Here is a 22,200-nt window from a genome sequence, read left to right as displayed (position 1 = left end):
GGAATTAGAGATACATTGAGTGTGTCCTGGGAAGCAATGACTTGAAGTCATTCCTTGAAGGAGCACTAAGCACAGTGGATGGAATGGTTTGACATTAGAGGCGAATCCCACTTTAGAATCAAGTGACTGAGTAGGTCAAAGATAATGGAATTACGTTGGACCAGATGAAGCCACTTGGGAAATGGTTGATTAGATGAGGGTGTCACACCCATATGTGTTTACTATATAAGTAAATGTAAAAGAAGAGTTGTGTGTATAAATCTCATGGTCAATATTTTGTGTTTTCTCGGTATAACAACACCGAGGACAATCTTCCTCTGACAGGGGTGGGGTATATGACAACCATTTTTCTACCCTTCTTGTAAATGTCACTATGAATGGTGATTCATGTAATAATATCAAAAATGTAATTTATGGCTAAGTCTGAGGAGCGGACATGGATTCAGAAACTAAGGAGGAGGAGTTGCTTGTGATGAGTGAAAACCTAGGCCACATAATTTTTTCCCCACCTAGCTCCCTAGAAAATTAAATGGTATGTTGCTGCAAACATTGAAGTGTGTATGGGAATCCTACAACAAAGGATGTGCCCATGTTGTCCTTGTTCTCATGGGAGGTATTGAGAAGGCAAACACACAAGACTTGGAAAAGTGAGAAGGGACATGAAGACAATGGGAGTAGGAAAGTGGAAAAGGGGATAGCTATTGGCATAAAAAACATTGGAGGTTGAATAATTATTGGTGAGAAGTGATTGGGACAGAAGTACCCACAATCATCTTTCTAGTTTTCCTGCACAATGTGAGTGGGGAAGCTAGGTCATTGCAGGAGAAGAACAACAAAGTTTATGCGCAGGAGTGGGAGCATTTATATGACATACCCATTTTGAAAATTCCATCTTGTAAACATTGTAAATATTTAACCACAATTAACTAGCTAAGAGAAAGGGACATGGATTTCAGAGCTTGGGGAAGGATTTTGTTTAAGAACTTGGTTATTCAAATGTCAGTCATGGTGATTGAATGATTTGGTTTTAATGGGATGATATGAAATTAAATACTTCAAGGTTTCATAAAAATAATTCAAGTAAGTTTGTCTTGTGGGCAATGGATCAATTTGCAAAAGCACATAAACTTAGTGTTTTTAGTTAAGTTTTGCATAAATAAAATAGAGAAAATTAAACAATGAACAACATCACACAAACAAAAATTTGATGACGGAGTTCACCCCTCCTGGGCTACTCTCCGAGTCCAACTTCTAATGTTGGGCCTTTAAATTATATGCTCAAATATGAAGTTACATTATTTTACATAGCTCAAATTGCAAAAATGATACTACCATTGAGTTCAGAACACCAAAAAACCCCTATGTTGGCTCTTCCTGGGCTCAAAAAGACTGAAAAATGACCAAGTTAGGCCTTAATCTCCATATCTCTGCTATTTGTCTTGAAAATTGATAAAATTGTCTAACTACACAACGCTTCCTGGCTTTTCGGTTTGGTGAAGCGACAAATTTGCATGTTTTCGGCATGAATCCCATAAATAAAGGTGCAAAATGTTGTCTGTTTAAGCATGCCAAATAGGCCTTAAGTGCAAATTTATTAGGTACTGGTCCTAGTTATATGGGCCATATGGCCAGGGGCCGGGCTACATGCCAACATCGCCGGCTATGCGCCAGGTTTTTATCAATTGTCACCAATGAGACAAGCGTCAGCCCCCTCCACCTATCTCCTACTGACAGTTACGTTGATCTGTTGGAGCCAGGAGCCAGGGCCTATCCGCTTGCCCCTTCCACCATAACTCTTGCCTGTGGGCATTTGGGTTCGCGTAGAACCTAGGGCTAGGGCTAACCACCTCACCCATCTGCCCAAACGTGCCACCTATTCAAATTTAAATATATCTCTTCACCCCTATGATTATGAACCAACATAATGGAGTAATGGTAAGGTGCCCAATTAGTTTGGTGGAGGTCATGGGATTGAACCCCACCAAGGAACCTCACCGAGGCTCTTCAACCCTGTTGTAAAATTTTTGGGAAATAACAGACGGTCACATGGCACCCTCTCATTGGGCCATGTGGTGCCTCCTAATTGGGCCACCTAACAACCAATCAACCAATCAAAACATGACACCTCGTACAGTACGGTCATACCACATGGTTGTATGTGATTGGTCCACTTGTATGCCACACTTGCACATTCAACTGATGACACCATCGTACAACCTACCTGGTCAGTAGCCTAGTCAACCCTGCAAGTTAACTTTTAGTTTTTTCCCAAAAACTTTAGAGCACGATAAATTTCCCATACGATGTCAGATTGAGGCGATTCAAGTGGCTCTAGAATCAGAATGAAAAACACCATGATTTAGCACTTGTTTTGAGCGATTTTGAGCACTTTGATTTTAAGCATATTTTTGATCCCCTAGATCATTCCTCCCCACTGGAAGCTTTTGGACCACCAAAAGTTTGTTTTTATTCAAAAATTAAGTGAGGGTACAACTCCCTCACTTTCTCGATCTTAATCCACCTTGCTTTACTTGGATTAGTACATTTGAACCCCACTTGAAGATACTCCACAACACCTCTGCGCGAAGTCCCAATTCTCCTATCAAGAATTGTATCTTCTTACAAGTCATCTCAATATTCAGGAGATAAATATTTAATGGATGAAATCTGAACATTCTCTTCATGATCTTCAATCATTGGAGTCTCATAAAATCTTAGGTTTTCCAAATTCACAACAAAATAAATTTGCATATAAGGTGGAAATTCTAATTGGAAAGCATTGTTACCAATCTTCTCCAATATTTTGAAAGGACTATATCTGATTGACTTGATCTTTTTACCTTCACCTTGAAGTCTTTCCTTGTTGATATACAACCAAACTTAATGTCCCACTTAGAAATCATAATCAACGCAATTCTTGTCATGTCTTGCCTTGTATTTTGCCTTCCTTTTCTCAAGCTGCTCTTGTACTCTTTGATGCACTAGCTAAATTTGTTCAATGAAATTCTTGGCTTTGTCCACATCACTATTTCCATTTATTGCAATATATTTTCCAAAGATAAAATCTAAACGAGACTTCGGAAAATAACCCAAACAAGCTTCAAATGGAGATACTTGCGTAGATGAATGCTTGCAAATATTGTAGGCATGCTGGATGTAATGCAAATGTTCATCCCAAAGTTTAGGATGCTTACCACAATATCCACGAAGGAGATGCACTACTATTTTGTTTACCACTTCTGTCTGGCCATCGGTTTGTGGATGAAATGTTGTGCTCTTCTTCAACTTGGTGTCCATGAGTTCCCATAAGCTTGACCAAAACTTCTCAACAAATTGAGAATCTCAATAAGAAATAATAGAAGTGGGCAACCCAAAGTGTACCCATACATTTTGGAAGAACATATTTACGGTCTGTTCAACTATAACATGTTTCTTACATGGCATCAACACACACATTTTGCTGAAATGATCCACAACAACATAAAGATAATCATGACCTTTCTTTGACATTAGTAGTCCTCCTACAAAATCCATAGAAATACTTTCCCAAGGATGAGAAGGAATAGGAAGTGGAGTGTACAAACCCAATTTCCTATTGCTAGGCTTTCTAGTAGCACACATGGAACATCCTCTTACATATCTTGAAACACTTTCATTCATGCGGAGACAATAACAATATCTTTGAATTTGTGCAACTATTTTTCCTACACTGAAGTGAACAACAATAAGAGAAGTGTGGGATTCTTTTATAAAATTAATTATTTCACCCTGTGGAACACATAACTTGCCAAGATGATACAACAACTTGTTATGAGCATGATAATCCAACTCTTCAACATGATTTTCTTGAATTAAAGTTGCATAAACATATTTAAAATCATCATCTTGAGCATATTGTTCAATATAAATTTCATGCATGATTGAGTTATGCTTAAGAATGACAGATGCATTAACAATAGGCCTTGATAACATATCAACAACTTTGTCTTATATACATTTTCTTTACCTGATTACTAAATGAAATTGTTGTAAGAAACCCATCCACCTAAAATGTCTAGCTTGTTGTAGTTTAGTCTGCGATTGTAAATATTGCAAAGGTTGATGGTCAGTATGAATAATAATTTCCTTACCCATAAAATAATGCTTCCATTTCTTCACACTTTGTACCAAAGCATACAACTCTTTATCATAAGTTGGATAGTTAATTACTGCATTGGTAAATGTTTTAGAATGATAATAGATAGGATTACCATGCTGCATCAAAACTACTCCCATGGCATAATCACTTGCATTGGTTTGAATCTCAAATGGTTACTTAAGATCTAGAAGTGCTAGAATTGGTGTTGTACTGATTTTCTCTTTCAATGTATTGAAGGCTTTCTGTTGCTTTCCTCCCCACTAAAAGACTCGTTTCACACTTGTCAATGCATGTAATGGTGCTGAAATGAGAGAGAAGTTAGCTATAAATTTTGTCCAATATTGGGTTGCTCCCAAAAAGCTCCTAACTTCTGTTACATTATTGGGTTTAGGCCAATTCACAATAAATTCAAATTTTGAGGGATCAATTTTCAATTCACTCCCTCCTACAATATGACCCAAATAAACCAAGGAGGTTTTCCCAAATTCACACTTAGACATATTCAAATACAATTTCTCTTTCTTTAAGACATCTAAAACTTGTTTCACATGCTTGACATTCTCTTCTCGAGTCTTATTGAAAATCAAAATATCATGTAAGTAGAATATGACATAATCATCCAAGAATGGTCTCAACACATCATTCAAAACTCTCATGAACTTTGCAAGTGAATTGCAAAGACCAAATGACATAACTAACCATTCAAACAAACATTGTTTTGTCTTGAAAGAAGCTTTCCAAATTTGGCCTTCAACAATCATTTTCTGGTGATAACCACTTCTCAAATATAACTTAGTGAAATATACAATGTCCTTTAACTAATCTAGCGAATCATCAATAAAAGGAAGAGGATAACGATTCTTTACAATTCTTTTATTCAAAGCTCTAAATTCCACACACATACACCATGTACCATCCTTCTTTGGAACCAAGACAATATGAGACCCACAAGGAGATGTGATAGGCCCAAAGACCCCTTTGTCAAGCAACTCTTGAGTTAGCTTCTTGATCTACGTATTCTCCAAAACTGACGTTCTACACATGCCAATGTTTGGAAGAGGTGTATCCTGCTGCAATTGAATCTCATGTTGGATTCCTGTTTTAGGAGGCAACCCTTTAGGTTCATGAAGCATCTTATCATATGTGTTAACAACTTCAACCAAATCATGCTTGAATTTTGAATCACATATTTGGAAAGCTTCAGATTCAGCATAATCTTTTGGTTTGATCATCAACAATACAAAATTATTACTAGCATTAACAAGCCTTTTCATCTGACCACACTTACAATAGATAAGTTCATTTTCTTCCTATGTTCTCTAAAAATATACTCAATTCTATATTTAAAAAGATGATATTTGTTCTCATGACGATAGAATATAGCTTTTGGGTCATACAAGTATGGACTCCCTACAACAGTTCCACATATGTCAAGAGGTACAACATCAAGCTCTACCTCATCTATAAAGTTTGCAGTAATAGTGAATTTAAGTTTACATTTTCTTGTCACTTGCAATTTGGAATTTTCACATACCCAACCCAAAGGGTAAGGTTTAGGATGAGGTGTAGTTTCTAAGTTTAGTTTCTTGACAATAACTTAAAAAATAAGGTTAACTTGGGATCCACTATCAAACAAGTATCAACTTTGGTATGTTTTGTAATGACCGTAACAAACCTTGGTTTATTTCATATGTAAATAAATAAAAATAAGACTAAGGTCACGGGACACATATTACAAGTTGAATGTTAGGAAAAAACATAGTGATGGGGATCACTGGTGATTAAATAAATGGCTATGGAAATTGGAAAAGGAACTGGCAAAGAGAAAGAGGCATTAATTGGCATTTTATTTACAAAAATAATGGAAAATAGGATAAAAGGGAGATAAAAGGTCACCAATTTGCATGAGAGGGAAATTGAAGGAAAATTAAGGAAAAATGAAGAAAATAAAGGCCTCAATGATAAAAAGTCTTATGAGGATCAGTTCACAACCTTTTGTCAGTTTTATCTTGGAGCTCTCTTCTATTCTCTCACTCTCTCATACTCTTGCACACTTAGAGAATTCTTGGAGCATGCTTGGAACACTCTAGTATTCACTTGGATTTGGAGACACAAGGCAAAGGAAAGTAGGAAAGTGCAAGGGAACAGTTGGATAATCCGCCACAGTTGGATTTATTTACAGGTAACAGGTTGCATATGTGTTTTCCTTGTTGATTTATGGATGCATGGTGTATGCAAGTGATGATTTGGTTATGTACTATTATTGGCATGGATGATTTCCTATATTGACAATTGTTTTATCCTTGCCTTGCCATTTCCTGGATAACCATGATGTTGTGGGTTTTACCATTTGATTTTTGTCTGGTTGGTGCTCAGAATTCCTTATGGTTGTGGGTTGGAACAAAGAAACTGGAAGCCATGGAACAACTTGGGTTGAGTTACTAGTCCTGGAGCCTAGTTTGGGACGAATTATCTGGAGCCCTTGGTGGGATGAGTTACTAGTCCTTGGAGTCGGGTTGGACAAATGCTCTGGAGCCCTGTAAAGCTGTGGGTTGAGTTACTAGTTCTCGGAGTCCTGGATAGCTTGGGTAAAGGCCGATCTAGTTGGTGTTGGTGATGTTCGATTGTGAGGTGGAATCATTGGTTGAGGGTTGAGGTAGTTTGGCCTCTGGAAGCCCTGGTTTGATTTATTCCATGAGATTCTGCATTCATGCTTGGAATATGGTGCGGGGGTGATTGGTTGAAAGAGAGATTTGGTTCAACTTAATTTATGGCCGAGTGGTATGTGGAAGTCCCTAACTTGGTTGGTATATATATATATATATATATATATTAATAATATCTATTCTTATATTTTCATTCATGCATATTTGTAGCGAATATGTTGGTGATATTATGGCTGAGTTTCCATGGTTCCTATGCTAGTTATTTGTTGGTTACATGATGTATGTTTTTTATGGATCCTGCCATGAATGGTTTAGCTATTGATTGGTTGATGAATGTATAGAATAATAAGTGTTGTTGCAGCTATGTGGAGAGGGCATAGGGCCTTTTGGTGATTCTCAAATGAATCTCAAACTTTTATGATCAGATATGCATTCATGACTTATAGCTTACATGTATGTCATGTGTTTGACGAAATGCCTAGTATGTTATGGTCAGTCTAGGTCAAGTTCTGAGTTGAGATTGAATGTTTAGCTTTTTCATTGTGTCAATTATGATTCTTTGGTGAGCTTATTGAATTAATGAACATATATGTATTTATAACCTACATGTACTATGTACACAAAATGTTTTTATAAATGAGTAATTCAGACCTCCAACTTCACGAGGTCATAACTTTAGAATAATATCTCCGTTTCACTATCATAATACATTGTTTCGAATATCTCCTTAAGGAGGACGAATAAAAAGTAATAAATAGGCCTAGCACTTTTCTAGTTTCTCAGTTTTCGCTAAAAATTTCATTTAGGCCCTCAAAATGGCCTCAGAAGTTTAGAACCCGAGAAAATTGCCAAAAACAGAAAGTTCTATTAAATTTAAGGAAATGAAATTGAAAATAAACAATGTGATCATGCGTCACTGAGTGTTTGCAGTCAATTCAGGACATGTGAACCCCATTTTCCATGAGTTCATCTTGGAAATCATAACCAAATCATGTTTAGAATTGGAGCTTATATCTATTCATTGATTCAATAAGTGTTTAGAATTGGATATGTATTTTTCTTGTCATCTCATGGTGTAGTTGAAGGTTGTGCATTGATTGCAGACAGTTCAGGGGAGGTTGTCTCTTTTGCACAAATGAGTCAAGAATAGCATTAAAGGGTAAGGTATTTGGAATTTTCACATAACCAACCCAAAGGGTAAGGTTTAACATGAGGTGTAGTTTCTAAGTTTAGTTTCTTAACAATAGCTTCAGAAATAAGGTTAACTTGGGATCCACTATCAAACAAGGTATCAACTTTGGTATGTTTTGTAATGACCCTGATATGGAAAATCTCAATTCTTTTTTTATCATTTTGAGACTCAATAGACTTACTAGAAGAACTTGTACTTGCAATAGAAACTTTACCTTTTAATCCCATGGCTTTGATTTTGGTTTCATCACCTGAATCAGATCCTAGATCTTGTTGATTTGTTGCAGAATTATTTTGTTTCCCTTTGTTATGGAACTTATTTTGTATCATTTCTGGATGTAGTTTCCAACAATGGTCTTCATCATCGTCTTCTTTAGAGAAATGTTTACAAGTAATTTTCTCTCCCTCTTTCTTGACTACATCTTTCTTTTTGCCTTTTCCTTTAAACTTCCCCTTTCCTTTGTCTCCAGATTTTAAATGGCTTCTTGATAGTCTCTTGAGGAACATTCTTCCCTCTTGCTTCTAAATGAGTTGCTCGAACACACCCTTCATCTGTAGTGGTGGGATTAAACATAAGAATTATATGTCTCAAATAAATATGTAATCCACCTATGTATTTAAGGATCTTCTTGTGTGTAACTTTGAACACTTTGACCTTTAGCTTGTCTAAAATTTTTCCAATCCATAATTGCTTTTTGCATATAAGTTAATGGATAAAATTGCCTTCTTAATGTAACTATAAAATCATTCTAAGAAGAGATAATTTTACCAATTTTTTTTTTTTTTTTTTTATCTTCTTGAGTTATGGCCTCCCACCAGATGAGAGCTACACCTTTCAACAGAAGATAAGCAAGATGGATCTTGGTCACATCATCCTCAATCCTTTGAATCCTGCAATATACTTCAATTTTACGAACCCAATCATCCAACTTTTCAGCATTTACTTCCCCATTGTACATAAGAAATTCAAACTTGACATCAATCTTAAGCAAAGGAGACTTAGCATGTGATTTTGGGGATCTAGGAGGAGTATGTGTAGGTCTTGAAGGAGGGGAAGAAGGAGGTGAGAATGGAGGTGAAGATGGAGGTGAATGAGGATGTGGTGGTGGAGGCTTTCTCCCATCACCACCATTACCTTTTGGATGATTTGAACTCTCTCCTTGCAACCTTGTTGTCCTCTATTCATACAAAACTTTCACCATTTCAGACATATCATAGAAAGCCTTTCTAAAAGCTCTTTCACCTCATAAATTATCTCTTGTCCTTCTTCTTGTGCCATGATTGGTGGAGTTTTAGGAGTTTTTTACCTCATTGAGCTAATTTAAGTGTTTGGATCTTCAAACACTCCTCTTTTCAACTTTAACCTTGTAATAATCAAGAAAACACTTGCAAACATAGTCAAACCTTCAAAACAACAATGCTTTGATATTAAACTAATATGAAATTAAAAACTTGAAGGTTTCATAAAAAGTTTGCAAGTATGTTTATGTCTTGTGGACCATGGATCAATTTGAAAAAGCACATAAACTTAATGTTTTTAGTTAAGTTTTGCAAAATAAAATAGAGAAAATTAAACCATGAAAAACATCACAAAAACAACAATTTGATGACAAAGTTCATCCCTCTTGGGCTACATCTCCGGGTCCAACTTCCAATGTTGGGCCTTTAAATTATATGCTCAAATATGAAATTACATTAGTTTACATAGCTCAAATTGGAAAAATGATACTGCCATTGAGTTTAGAACACCCAAAAACCCTTGTGTAGGCTCTTCATCAGCTTAAAAAGACTGAAAAATGACCAAGTTAGGCCTCAATCTCCATTTCCCTCCTATCTGCCCTACAAATTGACAAAACTGTCTAACCAGGAAATGTTTCCTGCCTTTGGAATTTCAGTGAAGCAACAAATTTGTGTGTTTTCAATGTGAATCCCGCCAATAAAGGTGAAAAATATCACCTATTTAGGCATGCCAAATAGGCCTTAAGCACCAATTTCTTAGGCACCATCATCAATTTCTTAGGCACCATCATCATTATATGGGCCGTGCGGCCAGGGGTCAGGCTACGTGCCTGCCCCCTCCACCTATCTCCCGCTAACAGATACATTGATCTATTGGAATTGAGGGTTAGGATACGTGCCTACCCACTTTGATTATCTCCCACTAACAGATACGTAGATATGTTGGAACCAGGGCCTGGGGCCTATCTGCCCGCCCCCTCTGCCATAACTCTTGCCTGTGAGCATGTGGGTTTGCGTAGAACCTAGGGCCACGGCTAACTGGCCTGCCCCTCTGCCCAAATGCATCACCTGTTCAAATTTAAATATGTCCCGCCAACCATTTGGTTAAGAACCAATGGACTATAATAATGGTAAGGTGCTCGATTAGTTTGGTGGAGGTCATGGGGTTGAACTCGACTGAGGCCATTTGACCTTGTTGCAATTTTTTTTGCCAATAGCAAAAGGCCACGTGGTGCCCTCTCATTGGGCCATGTGATGCCTCCTAATTGGGCCACCCAACAACCAATCAACCAATCAAAATGCGACATATCGTATAGTATGGTCATGCCATGTGGATGTATACGATTGGCCCACTTGTTTGTCGTACCTACATAGTTAGCTGATGACATCATGATACAACCTGCTCAGTTAGCAGTCTAGTCAACCCTGCAAGTTATCTTTTAGTTGTTTACCAAAAAATTTAGAACACGATAAATTTCACATGCAATGTCAAATTGAGGCGATTCAAGTGGTATTAGAGTCAAAACGACGAACACTATGATTTGGCATTAGTTTTGAAAGACTTTGAGAACTTTATTTTTTTAGCATATTTTTGATCCCTTGGATCATGGGATGACTATGATTTTTTTCAATTCAGCTAGAAAAGAAAGGCATGCCCATGTTTTTATTGGGAGAAATTGCAAGCAAGAAAGGAAAAAAATTTAATGAGAAGAGTGGGCTGTGCTATCCAAAAAATTGGTTCATGTAGACCATGAAAGGAAGTAGACATTTGGTCTATTGTCAAAATAATAAGTGGAGGCCAAGAAGTCTTCGTGGAGACAAGGATTCACAACTCATTCATTCCAACAAAGGAAAGGTAGAAAGAAGAAGGCATTGCGGGATTGAGAAAAAGTAACTTCCTTACGAGAGAAATGTTGTGAATATTAATATGCATAGGAGAAAAATATGTTGGTAATTGGATGAGGAACCCAAGAGGGCTAGTTAGGTGAATATTATGAAGTAGTGTCTTTCCTTAAGGTTGAAGAACCCATTAGAAAGCTTGTAGATTGATGAGCCTACTGGCCAGGAGAGAGGCACTCAGGCATTTGTGAGGGTTGATAAACCACCATGTGTAGTCTTGGGGTTGCAACACTAGTTCTTGATTCACTGATGAACTTCCTGGAAGGGTGACCTATTTACTCCATGGTAGCTTTTCCAATTGATGAACCTTCCCTTGGATTTCAGGCATCTGTGGTTCATTTCTTTTAATTGAATCTCGAAGCACCCACAGTAATGATCATACTTGTCAACATTTCAAATCCCAACAGGGATCCATCATCAGGACAATTACTGAATGATGATAGAAGAAGAGCTTAGTGAGAGTATAAATAGTATTAAGATAATTTGATTTCAAGGAGATGAGGTCGGCTTTTTAATTTTCTTATGTTTTTTATTTTTATTATTTTATTTTTATTTTTTTATCTATAACAATTATTAACCAAGTTTAAAGTTTTATTATAATTTTTATAAATTGTATTTAAATATTTTTATTCTTGTTATTAAAAGATTAGTTTTTATTATTATGTATAATGTTATTATAATGTGCCAAATTTTGTAATGTTTAATTAGATTAACTAGTTAAATAGATTTTATTAAAGATTTTTATTTATTTATTATTATATCTCAATTCTAATTAATAAGTTAATTAATTGATTCATAATTATTATAATAACCAAATTTATATTTAATAATGATAATTAATTTATATTTTTTATATTATTATTAATAAAAGATAAATTTATTCTATTTAAATTATTATAATAATATAGCTAATTTTACTAGATTTAATTAATTAATTAGTTACTAGATATTGTGAAGAATCCCCTACAGTTGAGTTGTAACTCTCTATGTTGTGAAGAATCCTTGTGTCGATGCCATTATGTTTTTAGCTGCTTCAGTAGTTGGTGGGTGGATGTGGTGTAGCCTTGGGACGTTCTATTTCAACTAATGATATTGGATTAGTCCCCGCCTTGACATTGACTTTGTGCAAGTGAAGTTGCATTGTCTACAATATGATTGTTTTAATAACTGGTGGGTGGAGGTGGTGTAGCCTCAGGACACCCTGTTTCACTGATAATATCAGTTTATTTCTCTGAAAGCACTCTCTCTCAAGCTATGAAATATGTATTGGGGGTGATAGTTGCAAGAAAGAATAGGCTGCAACTCATCTAAGGTTAGGTCGAGAGTTGAAGTCACAATCTCAGTTGCTAGTTTGTACATTATATAAGACAAATATTCATTATACTTCTTGCATTTGAATGATTTGTGCATGTTTAATGTGTTGGTTAAATTCTTATGTTGGTAATGAAGAATGTGCATTCGTGTGTGAAAGTGGGATGTTGGCTCCCTATATAAATTTCCGAGGAATGGTTAGATTCTTTTACATGTTGAGAGCTTAAATCTCAGGAATTTCCTGCCTTGAGGATATAGTGAGCCTTTGTGTTATTTTATGAACTTTGTTGTACAAGGTTTGTTGCAAGTATTGCTATTATATTCCATTATATGCTCTATGTATGTGAGTTGTTGTGATTTGAAGGGAATGCATACTTACGATATGTTTGGGGGTTGGTTAAGTTCCTTATGATTCTGAGTGAACTCAAATTTCACCTTCGCTATGCGTTTTTATTGGGAGAGTGATGCCCTAAGTTTTTATAATTATTCCAACAAAATTTGGAAATGAATTTCATCTATGCGCATTGGCATGTTTAGTTGATTTTTTTGGCACATAAATTATGGTTTCCATGGATAAGGCCAGTGTAAAAACTCAGAAAGAAATTAAATTTTTTTCTAAGTATCACAACACTAGTAAAGCGGGTCGGCTCTACTGGCGAGACCCTCAAGTCGAGGATAAACAATTTAGAAAGGTTGGTCGTAGGGTGGGACCTCCATTTCGGGGCCCCAGTTTAAATCAAGTTCAATAGATTCGTCGAATAGGCCAAATTCTGACTACAAGGTGGAATGCACCTATTTCATGTAGATCCGTCCACGATGGTGGATTGGCCACGGGGGGATCATGTGCAATGCCATGTGGGGGCCACTAATACCATGGCAAGATTTTAAATGGCCTATCTTAATATGGTCATTAATTTTGATCTATAAGTCAAATTGAGGTAAATTTTATATCTCCAGAAAGGTCTTGCGAAGACTAACATGATGGTAATGTTTATTTCTTGTTTTGAAGAATTTGAAAAATGAGGAAGTTTATGACCTCGTTTCCATGAAAAGAATATGGAGTTAGGGTCCATGATAGTAATGCACTCTTTTACCCTTAATATAGGCTCAAGGTGGTGAAGGGGGTGTGTTATAGTGTGCTATTAGCGCCCCAGGTTCAAACACTAGACCTTTCAAAAGGGAAATTGAAATCCTACTATAGGATGTCAAAGAAAAAAGGTTTCAACACTCGATCTTTGGGAGTAAGATAAGGCTCTAGAATAGTGTGATATGTATTAAAACCTATTATCAAGAATGTTGTGCTACTTTATGTATTTATTTACGATGTATGAATATAGTATTTTAGACCTCATTTTGATAGGTGTACTAACTGGAAGTGTAATGTTTCAGCTAGCCTGATACCTATAGACCACAATGACAAGCGAAGGTGATGATTTACATGGTGCATCTATATTTTGGTTAAATAAAACAATTATGTGTGCATATGACAACACATAATAATACACTAAGAGCCATGACAAATGAGGACCGGGATGGTGCAATATAGTACTAACAGGTCACAACTTGGACATGAAGAGGAAGAATCATTAGAGAAGAGTGGAGGGAAAGACTCTTCAGATTTGAGGGATACCTTGCGAAGCTTAAGGGATAAAATAAGAAGCTACAAAGTTGACAATGAGAAGCTTGTCAGGGCACAAGAGAGGCAAGTTGAGGTAAACACAGTTATATTGCAAACTCTCTTAGACCTACGAAGACAAATGAAAAATGAGTGGGAGTTAGCCATGGGATTAGGAAAATATCAAGAGACCACTATCATTATTTACTGTTGTGTTGGTGTGATCCTCCATTTCCTCTTTGCTAAGTTTTTTCATGACTTCCTGTTTGTTTCCCAAGGAATGAATCCATTGGCCATTGTGTTCCTAGGGCCATTTCTTTAGTTGCTACCTCATCTTTGATTTCTTTATTGGATTTCCTTCCCACTTTTTTTTGCTGATCCCAGGCTTGGGGGATTTCTTTGGCTTTGTTTCTAGTTAGAATGCAGTCCACTGAGGGAGGAGGAGGGGAGGATATTGGGTTGGGGGTGGATATGAGAGCTATAGGGTTTGAGGTTGGGGATCTGGGAGAGGGTGGATCAAAGGAGTCTTCTAATGGCTCAAAAGGATTCAGAGTTGTGTGATCAGGAGGAGTAACCTTCGCTGGAGGCTGAGAGGTTGTTTCATTTGCTTCTTGGGACTGATAAATATTTGACACAGTCTGCTTATTGGTAGGTTTTTTCCTTTTCACTTGTTCCCATGTAGGTTCTTGCTCTTCTACATTTTCATGCTCTATTTTTTTAAGACACCTATTTGCAAAATGACCATACTCATGACATACCTTGCATTTAAATGATATTTGCTTGTAGTCCAGCTGCTGAATGTGTGTCCACTGGTCGACCTTGATCATTATTGCCTCTGGGAGGCCTTTTCCAAGATCTACTTCCACACATATTCTTGCGCATGCGTGCATGTTGTCTTTTGGCTCACTTCTATCAATATATTTGCCCACTGTGTTTCCTATAGCCTTTATAGATTCATCTCCCTAGCAGTGAAGAGGAAGATGTGGGAGCCTGACCCACATAGGCACTGCGTTTGGGACATCCATCTCCGGATCAAAATATGGCGTCCACCTGTTCAGGTATAAATCTCTGGAGTCGATGAAGTAAGGTCCATTTCTAAATATCAAATCTCTGTCCTCATTTGTTTCAAAGAGAAAGGTATAGTACCCCCTTCCACAGAATCATATTGCTATCTTCCCCCGTGTGGTTACATTCTAGTTTCTTTCCACCTATTTTTGCACTGATTTGGGTGAAGGCCATAGCCCTGTGGACTGTCCAACAAGTCCGCGTTCTGCCAGAGAGATGGTTGCTCTTGTTGGAAGTTCTGGATGGAGGGAAATCTTTGGGATACTTTCAAGTTTCTTTACAAATTTATTGACTGATGGCCTGTTCCTTGGAGTTCCATTCTCTGCGATCAAAGATGCGAAGGCTTCTGTATTTTCTTCATTCCCTGTCTGCGTGGAAGAGTGAGGATCTCCCTCCTAAGAGGGCTGCATGGTTTGGTTGGCCTCAACAGCAGGAGACTGCTGAGAGAAGGATCTATAGGGGCAGCGGCGGCTAGGTCAGCGCAGGCTCAGGCTAGGCTGTTACACGTGAACTCATTCTTTTCGAGAGTTTATATTATTGATGAAGGGTTTGGAAATGTATTTACTTTGAATGAGAACTAAAGAGCATATCCATATATATTATTGAAGTAAAAATTATATTTGATTGCATAAATAATATTTGACTATAGCTTGAAAGTCCTATGTACCTGTCAATTCCTATAAGTATATTTTTACAATTGCAATTAACCTTAAGGTTTGTAAATTGTTTTGGAAATTTTGGGGATTGGAGGTTTTTATCCCTAGCCCTTGGTCACATGTGCTTCCAGGTGCCGTAACTGAGAAATAAGCCACAAAAGGGCTTAAGTGTAGAAATCCTTAACCTGACCAACCCTTTATTCATCAAAGGAAATTCCTAGTTTTCTAGTGGCCAATGGTCAGTTAGTAGAATTGTCAATTGATAATCTTTTAGTGTTTCGCCAGTCAAAGTTCATCAATCAAACCAAGAAAATGTACAAGGAGTTTTTCTTATTACTTTTGGTGGCATAACTTTTCAATGAGTAGGTTATCCAAAGAGCCTAGTTAAGAGAACATTAATTGATGGAAGTGCGCTCTTTAGTAAAAATATGTTAATAAACCAGGTGAACTTACAAAGTACATTTCTTGATTCATCTAGTGGTTTTTTTTCCCAATGGCTTAGTTAATGAGAATGTAAGCTAATGGTGCTGAAGTATTTCATGTGACAGGGATGGTACCTAAATCTGTCATGGGTGGAAGACCAAAAATCTAAAAAAAGAGGAAATAACTTATAAATGAAAATTTTGGATCTAGATGTCAGTAAAGTAAACCATGTGCAAGTTACGAGGAGTTGATATGAGCACTTCCAATAGGTGGATTCTAACATGGCATGATGATGTGGCACAAATGGCAGATCCGTGATGACATGGTATACTAACATGGCGTGGAAAAATAATGTGAATATAAGGCACTGAATTTATAAGAAGGTGATGTGGAACCCTTGTGGTGCGGATGACATGGAGGTGATGAAGTGGGACTTGGGATCCATAAATATAGTTTTTCATTAAAATGAATTATTATTTCTCCAAATATGGATGGACTAACATAATTAAGATCAAATTTTGTCGTTTCTAGCACCGTGGAATATTCTGATCTTGTAATGAAAGTTGGATATGGAATCCATTAATCTTGAAATCTATCTTCTTGAAAAATGGTCATTTAATATTTTTCCCAAATCTAGATGTGGCTAAACAAGTTGATGTGTCTGACTTACGGAGGTGGTGCAATGACGTGGTGACTTGTGGGCACTTCATCACGTGTAAGTCATGTTAGATGACGTGGAATAATATGGCAATGAGATGTAGGCATAGGTTGCGACATGTCAAATGTACCACTATTGATGTGGCATAATATAATGAAACTTTTGAGGACCATAACTTTGTTTTTAGAATGTAAAGCTCTTAATGAGTAGAACATGACAATGACCTTAGATAAGAAGTTTGAAATGATTCAAAGGAGAGAAATTTTGATAACCTCATCTCCTTAGGATAGATTAAAGGGTTGGGACTTGAAAATATAAATGGAATAATAGCAAGACCATTTCCTATTGAATTTTGTATATTGTCCTTCCTCATCACATATTTGTTTATATTTATAAATTTTACACTTTAATAAGTAGGGTGTCTTTTAATAGGAACATTGATGAATCCAAAAAGCATGATTGACAATTCCAAAATCCCAATTTGGTTTTGGATATTGTTTTCCATGTATTGGCAACATTAATTTGAACATGATGAAATACCAAGTGCATGCGCAATCATTGAGAAAATATTCAATGGAAACTAATAGATATATGTTTTTAACAACAATTTTATTCAACACTCTATAATATGCCATCATCATTCCTAGGATTCCTCCTTGGGAAAAGTAATTCCATTGAACCACATGGGGAAGTATTGGGTTTAATTCATAATGTAAACAACAATGATGAGATATAATTACCTATTTCTACACTTATAGTGAGGTATGATTATTAAGCAAGGGCATTTGGTAATAAGACACCCTATAAGAGTTTGATTTCATGTTGGATGTCATGGGGTGGAGGTATCCCTTAGGTTTCCAAAAATACATGATCTTAGTATGATTTGAGGACATTCTAGTGTGAAATTTGTATTGGATGAGTTGTATTTACAAGTTTCTCTTAATGTATGTCGAAAAGGCGAAGCTTGTGGAGGCCTACTTTGTGGACTACTATATTATCAGAGATGGTTGGGGATCTAGTTCATTGGGGTTTTTGTATTTCTAGAACAAAGTCAAGTTCAAAAGCGGTTGAAGGAATAAGATGTAGTCTTGAAAACAAAGTATTCATGGATTGTTGGCATTAGATATCGCAACACGCAAAGGTATTACACAGAGCACTCTTATGAAAACTACAAGGTTGGCTAGGTCATTGAGAGGAAAAAATATTAGTTGGAGTAGATGTAGTTCGATAGGGAGGCCTATAAAGAATTTCAAGATGGATGTAGGCTTAATGACATATTTAGTAGTTTGTGTTCCACTATTAGGGCATATTCAAATGTAAAATATAGAGACAAGGTAGATATTATAGCTACTTCATGACACAAAGGCAATAGTAAATTAGAATTGAATCAAACAATAAGTGCTTTTCCCAAGACTCAAATCGAGGGTTGGGCTTGAAGTTTGCATAATGTCTCACTGAACTATTCATTGTCTAATATGGAATTGTCGCTAGTGTGCTAAAATTCCTTCACTATAGCTATGGTGGGGCTGGGTGGGGGTGGCAGCTGTTGCATGCAATTGCCACCATTGCCCAAGCCCCTCCGCCCCACGACCCTGGGCGGAGGAGTCATCGAACTCCTCCGCCCATGTCCGTGGGTCGACGGGGATGGGAGCTGCACGTAGCTCCCACTCTGCCCAGCCCAGCCGCCCCATGACCATGGGCGGGGGGAGTCTAATCCCCGAGAATCAGACTCCCCCTGCACAGAGCCGTGGGGCAGGGGTGCTAGGATCAGACTCCCCCGCCCCATATCCGTGGGTCGACGGGGATGGGAGCTGCACGTAGCTCCCACTCCTGTCCAGCCCAGCCGCCCCACGACCATGGGTGGGGGGAGTTTGACCCCCCAGAATCAGACTCCCCCTGCACAGGGCCGTGGGGCAGGGGTGCTGGGCAGGGGCAACAATAACTGCGTACAACTCCTACCCCCGCCCCATGGGCCTGGGTGGGGAAATTTGATTCCAGGATTCCCCACCCAGGCATGTGGGGCCACATTTTCAATTCCGGGAATTGAATTTCCCCACCCAGGCCCGTAGGGGCATGTTTTATTTTTTAATTTTAAATGTATTTTTTTTGTTTAATTTGTTTTTTTAAATGTTTTTTGTTTTTTTATTTAATTTATTCATTGTATTTTTTAAATGCATTTTCATTTTAATTCTTATTTATTGTTTTTTAATGTGTTTATTTTTTAAACCTAATTTTTTAATAATTTTTTTTTAAAATTGTTCTAATGTTTTTATCATTTTCTATGTTTTTAATTTTCCATGTTTTTTTTAATGTTTTAATCATTTTAATGTTTCTAATTTTCATTTTTTATTTTTCATTTATATTTAATTCTATTTTTTATGTTTTTAATTTTTATTTTCAAGGATATTGTTTGTATTTTTTTAATTGTATGTTTATTTTTTTTAACAATTTTTTTGTTAAAAATGTTGAAAATTTACCTCGGGAAAAAAGAAGTTATTCTTGCATGAACATTTTTTGTTTTCAGGGTGTTTTTTTTACAAAAAATTGATTTTTATTGGCTTTTACTGTCATTTTTAAAAAATGTTGAAAATTTACTTTGAAAAAAAGGAGATGTTATTCTAGCATCAACATTTTTTGTTTTCAGAGTATTTTTTGCACAAAAAAAATTGGTTTTTATTGGCTTTTACTGTCATTTTTAAAAATTGTTGAAAATTACCCCGAATATTCCAGCATATTAAAAAAGAAAAGAAAAGAAAACCTTATCCCAACATAAACTCTTTTTGCTTTTAGGTTGTTCTTCATGTTTTTTGGGTTTTTTTGGCTAGAGTTCTCGTTTTGAGCTTATAGCTCCCGTTTCAAAGTTTACATTGTTGAAAATTGAAAGCATGCAAAAAAACTACTACATAAGGAATTCAAGAGACGTGAGGAGATCTAAGTGCAATGTTACATGAATCTTAACATAACATGGAGCAAATATGTTATGAATAACACAATTAAGAACCAACTCATATGGGTTGAAATGTGAAACAAGATTATGAAAGCAACCCAAGGACCCATGGAAGTAAAGGTTATGCCATGTATGTGGAAATGAAGAAGGAGAAATTAACCAAAACTTTCTCATACAATGTCAAACATGCTCACAAATAAGAAACAACTAGAATTTACTTTTTCAAAATTAAGAATCAAAATTCTAGAAATATCTAGTGAAAAATACAATAAAGTAAGCCAAAAAATAATAAAAGCAAGAAGTAAAAAAATTCAAAATAACAATCAATGTAATAACAAAGGGTTAATTTATAGAGAAAAAAACTAAAACCAATTAAGTAAATTAAATTTATGATTTGGGTCTTGCCATTATTCATTTTCTAGTGATTTCCTATTTTATTTACCATAAAATTTAAAAAATATAATATAATTTTCCTTGTCCCAAATAAACTTAAACTTTCAATCTTGTAGATTTAATAAACTATATTTAACTTATATGCTTAACCATTTTTCCATATGATTATTTAAAATAAAGAAGGTAACTTATACTTAAATATTATACCATATAAATTATATTTCTCTATCAAATTAAATATTTTAAACTTTATATTTTCATTTAATAAAAAAAATATTTTTTATTTTTATATTTTTTAATAAATTATTATAATTTTTTTTTGATCATTTCGAAACCTAAGATAATTGAAGATCATAGGATTAATATAATATAGGTCATATGCTAAACCACTTTTATAAATATGTGCACACAAGTATATTCGAAGGAAAAAGGATGTACATTATAGGTAATCATTACATCGTATCACCTTATCTTTCTTTACAAAGTAAAGAGGCCATCAAACCTCCATCACGACAAATTCGTAAACATCACTCCATCTACATCTACATCTACTTCTTCTACCATTCCTTTACTGTGATGTGATGTTTAAGACGGGATATGTTTATTTAGTGTTTAAGGTTTACCCATTGATTTTAGAGTTTAATCAAGATCAAATATATATTATCAGCTACATGTTTTAGAGTAATTTTTTAGGATCTTTTTAGAGGTGGAATCGGCTAAAATGGGTTAGTTTGTATCCCTAAATGAAATAAAAGAAGTCTTGAATCCTTTCACCAAGGATAAAAGTCCAGATGGTTGGTTGGACTATATAGTTTTATTTGATTGGATATGACATATTAAGAGTAATTGAGGAGGCAAGGGTGTCTAGAGCAATCAATTCTACCTTTTTAGTATTGTTTCCTAAATCATCCAAGCCTCATACTTTCAATGATTATCGACCCATATCTCTGTAATCTTATATACAAGGTGATCACTAAGGTTTTGTCCTTTAGGATGAAAGATGTCCTTTCTTCTTCCCTCTCCAAGGAACAATTTGGTGTCCTCTCGAGTCGTTCGATACATGATGCTATTGGCTTGGCCTAAGGATCTCTCCATTCAATCAAATTTAGGAAGCGATGTGCACTTATCCTCAAGATGGATCTTATCAAGGCATATAACAAGGTGAAATGGAATTTCCTTCACCTAATTCTTCTCCATATAGGACTAGACCTATTGACGAGTAACTGGATAATGGGATGTATTTCGTCTGCAAACTTCACAATGTTAATTAATGGGGCCCCATCTGCTTTTTTCTCATCTTCAAGGGGTTTAAGGCATGGATGCCCACTATCCCCACTTTTTATTTCTCTTAGTCATTGAAAGACTGAGTCAAATGATTATTGAAGTGAAAAAAGAAGGACACCTTAAAGGAGTCAAGGTGACAAACTTTATACATCTTACTCATCTTTTGTTCATTGATGACATCCTTATTGTTGGTGATGGATTTGAACCTAAGTGAAACGCCTTTAACAACATTTTTTTCTATCTTATGTTCAGCCTCTCATATGCAGACCAGTAACCAAAAATCTACTTTCTTGCATAATTATATTCCTGCATAGGATATTCTATATATTGAATCTTTGCTTCCATATAAGATGGTTGTTGTAGATGAAGGTTTTTTTGTACATAGGCTATTTTAGCAAACCAAACTATTATCATGTGGAGGAATGGAATTGGTTAGTAAAGAGAATTGAAGGCAAAGTTAATAACTGGCATTATAGATGGATCTCAATTGGTGGTAGAATGACCCTTATAAAGTTGGTTCTCGAAAGCATCCCTATGTATTGGTTATCTCTTGCAAAGATTGCAAAATATACAACCCATAAGATCTGCCAATGTATGAGAAATTTCCTATGGAATAGGATAAGAAGATGGGCATTTCGTCATTTGGTCAAGTGGGTTATCCTTGCCTAGCCAAAGCATCAAGGTGACTGTGGTTTTAAGAACCTACATCATTTTA

The sequence above is a fragment of the Pinus tabuliformis genome, chromosome 4_1 (genome assembly GCF_031772625.1).
Source record: "Pinus tabuliformis cultivar Carrire ecotype Pingquan chromosome 4_1, CPIR1, whole genome shotgun sequence".
NCBI lineage: Eukaryota > Viridiplantae > Streptophyta > Pinopsida > Pinales > Pinaceae > Pinus > Pinus tabuliformis.
Note: the sequence above shows the minus strand (reverse complement) of the source record.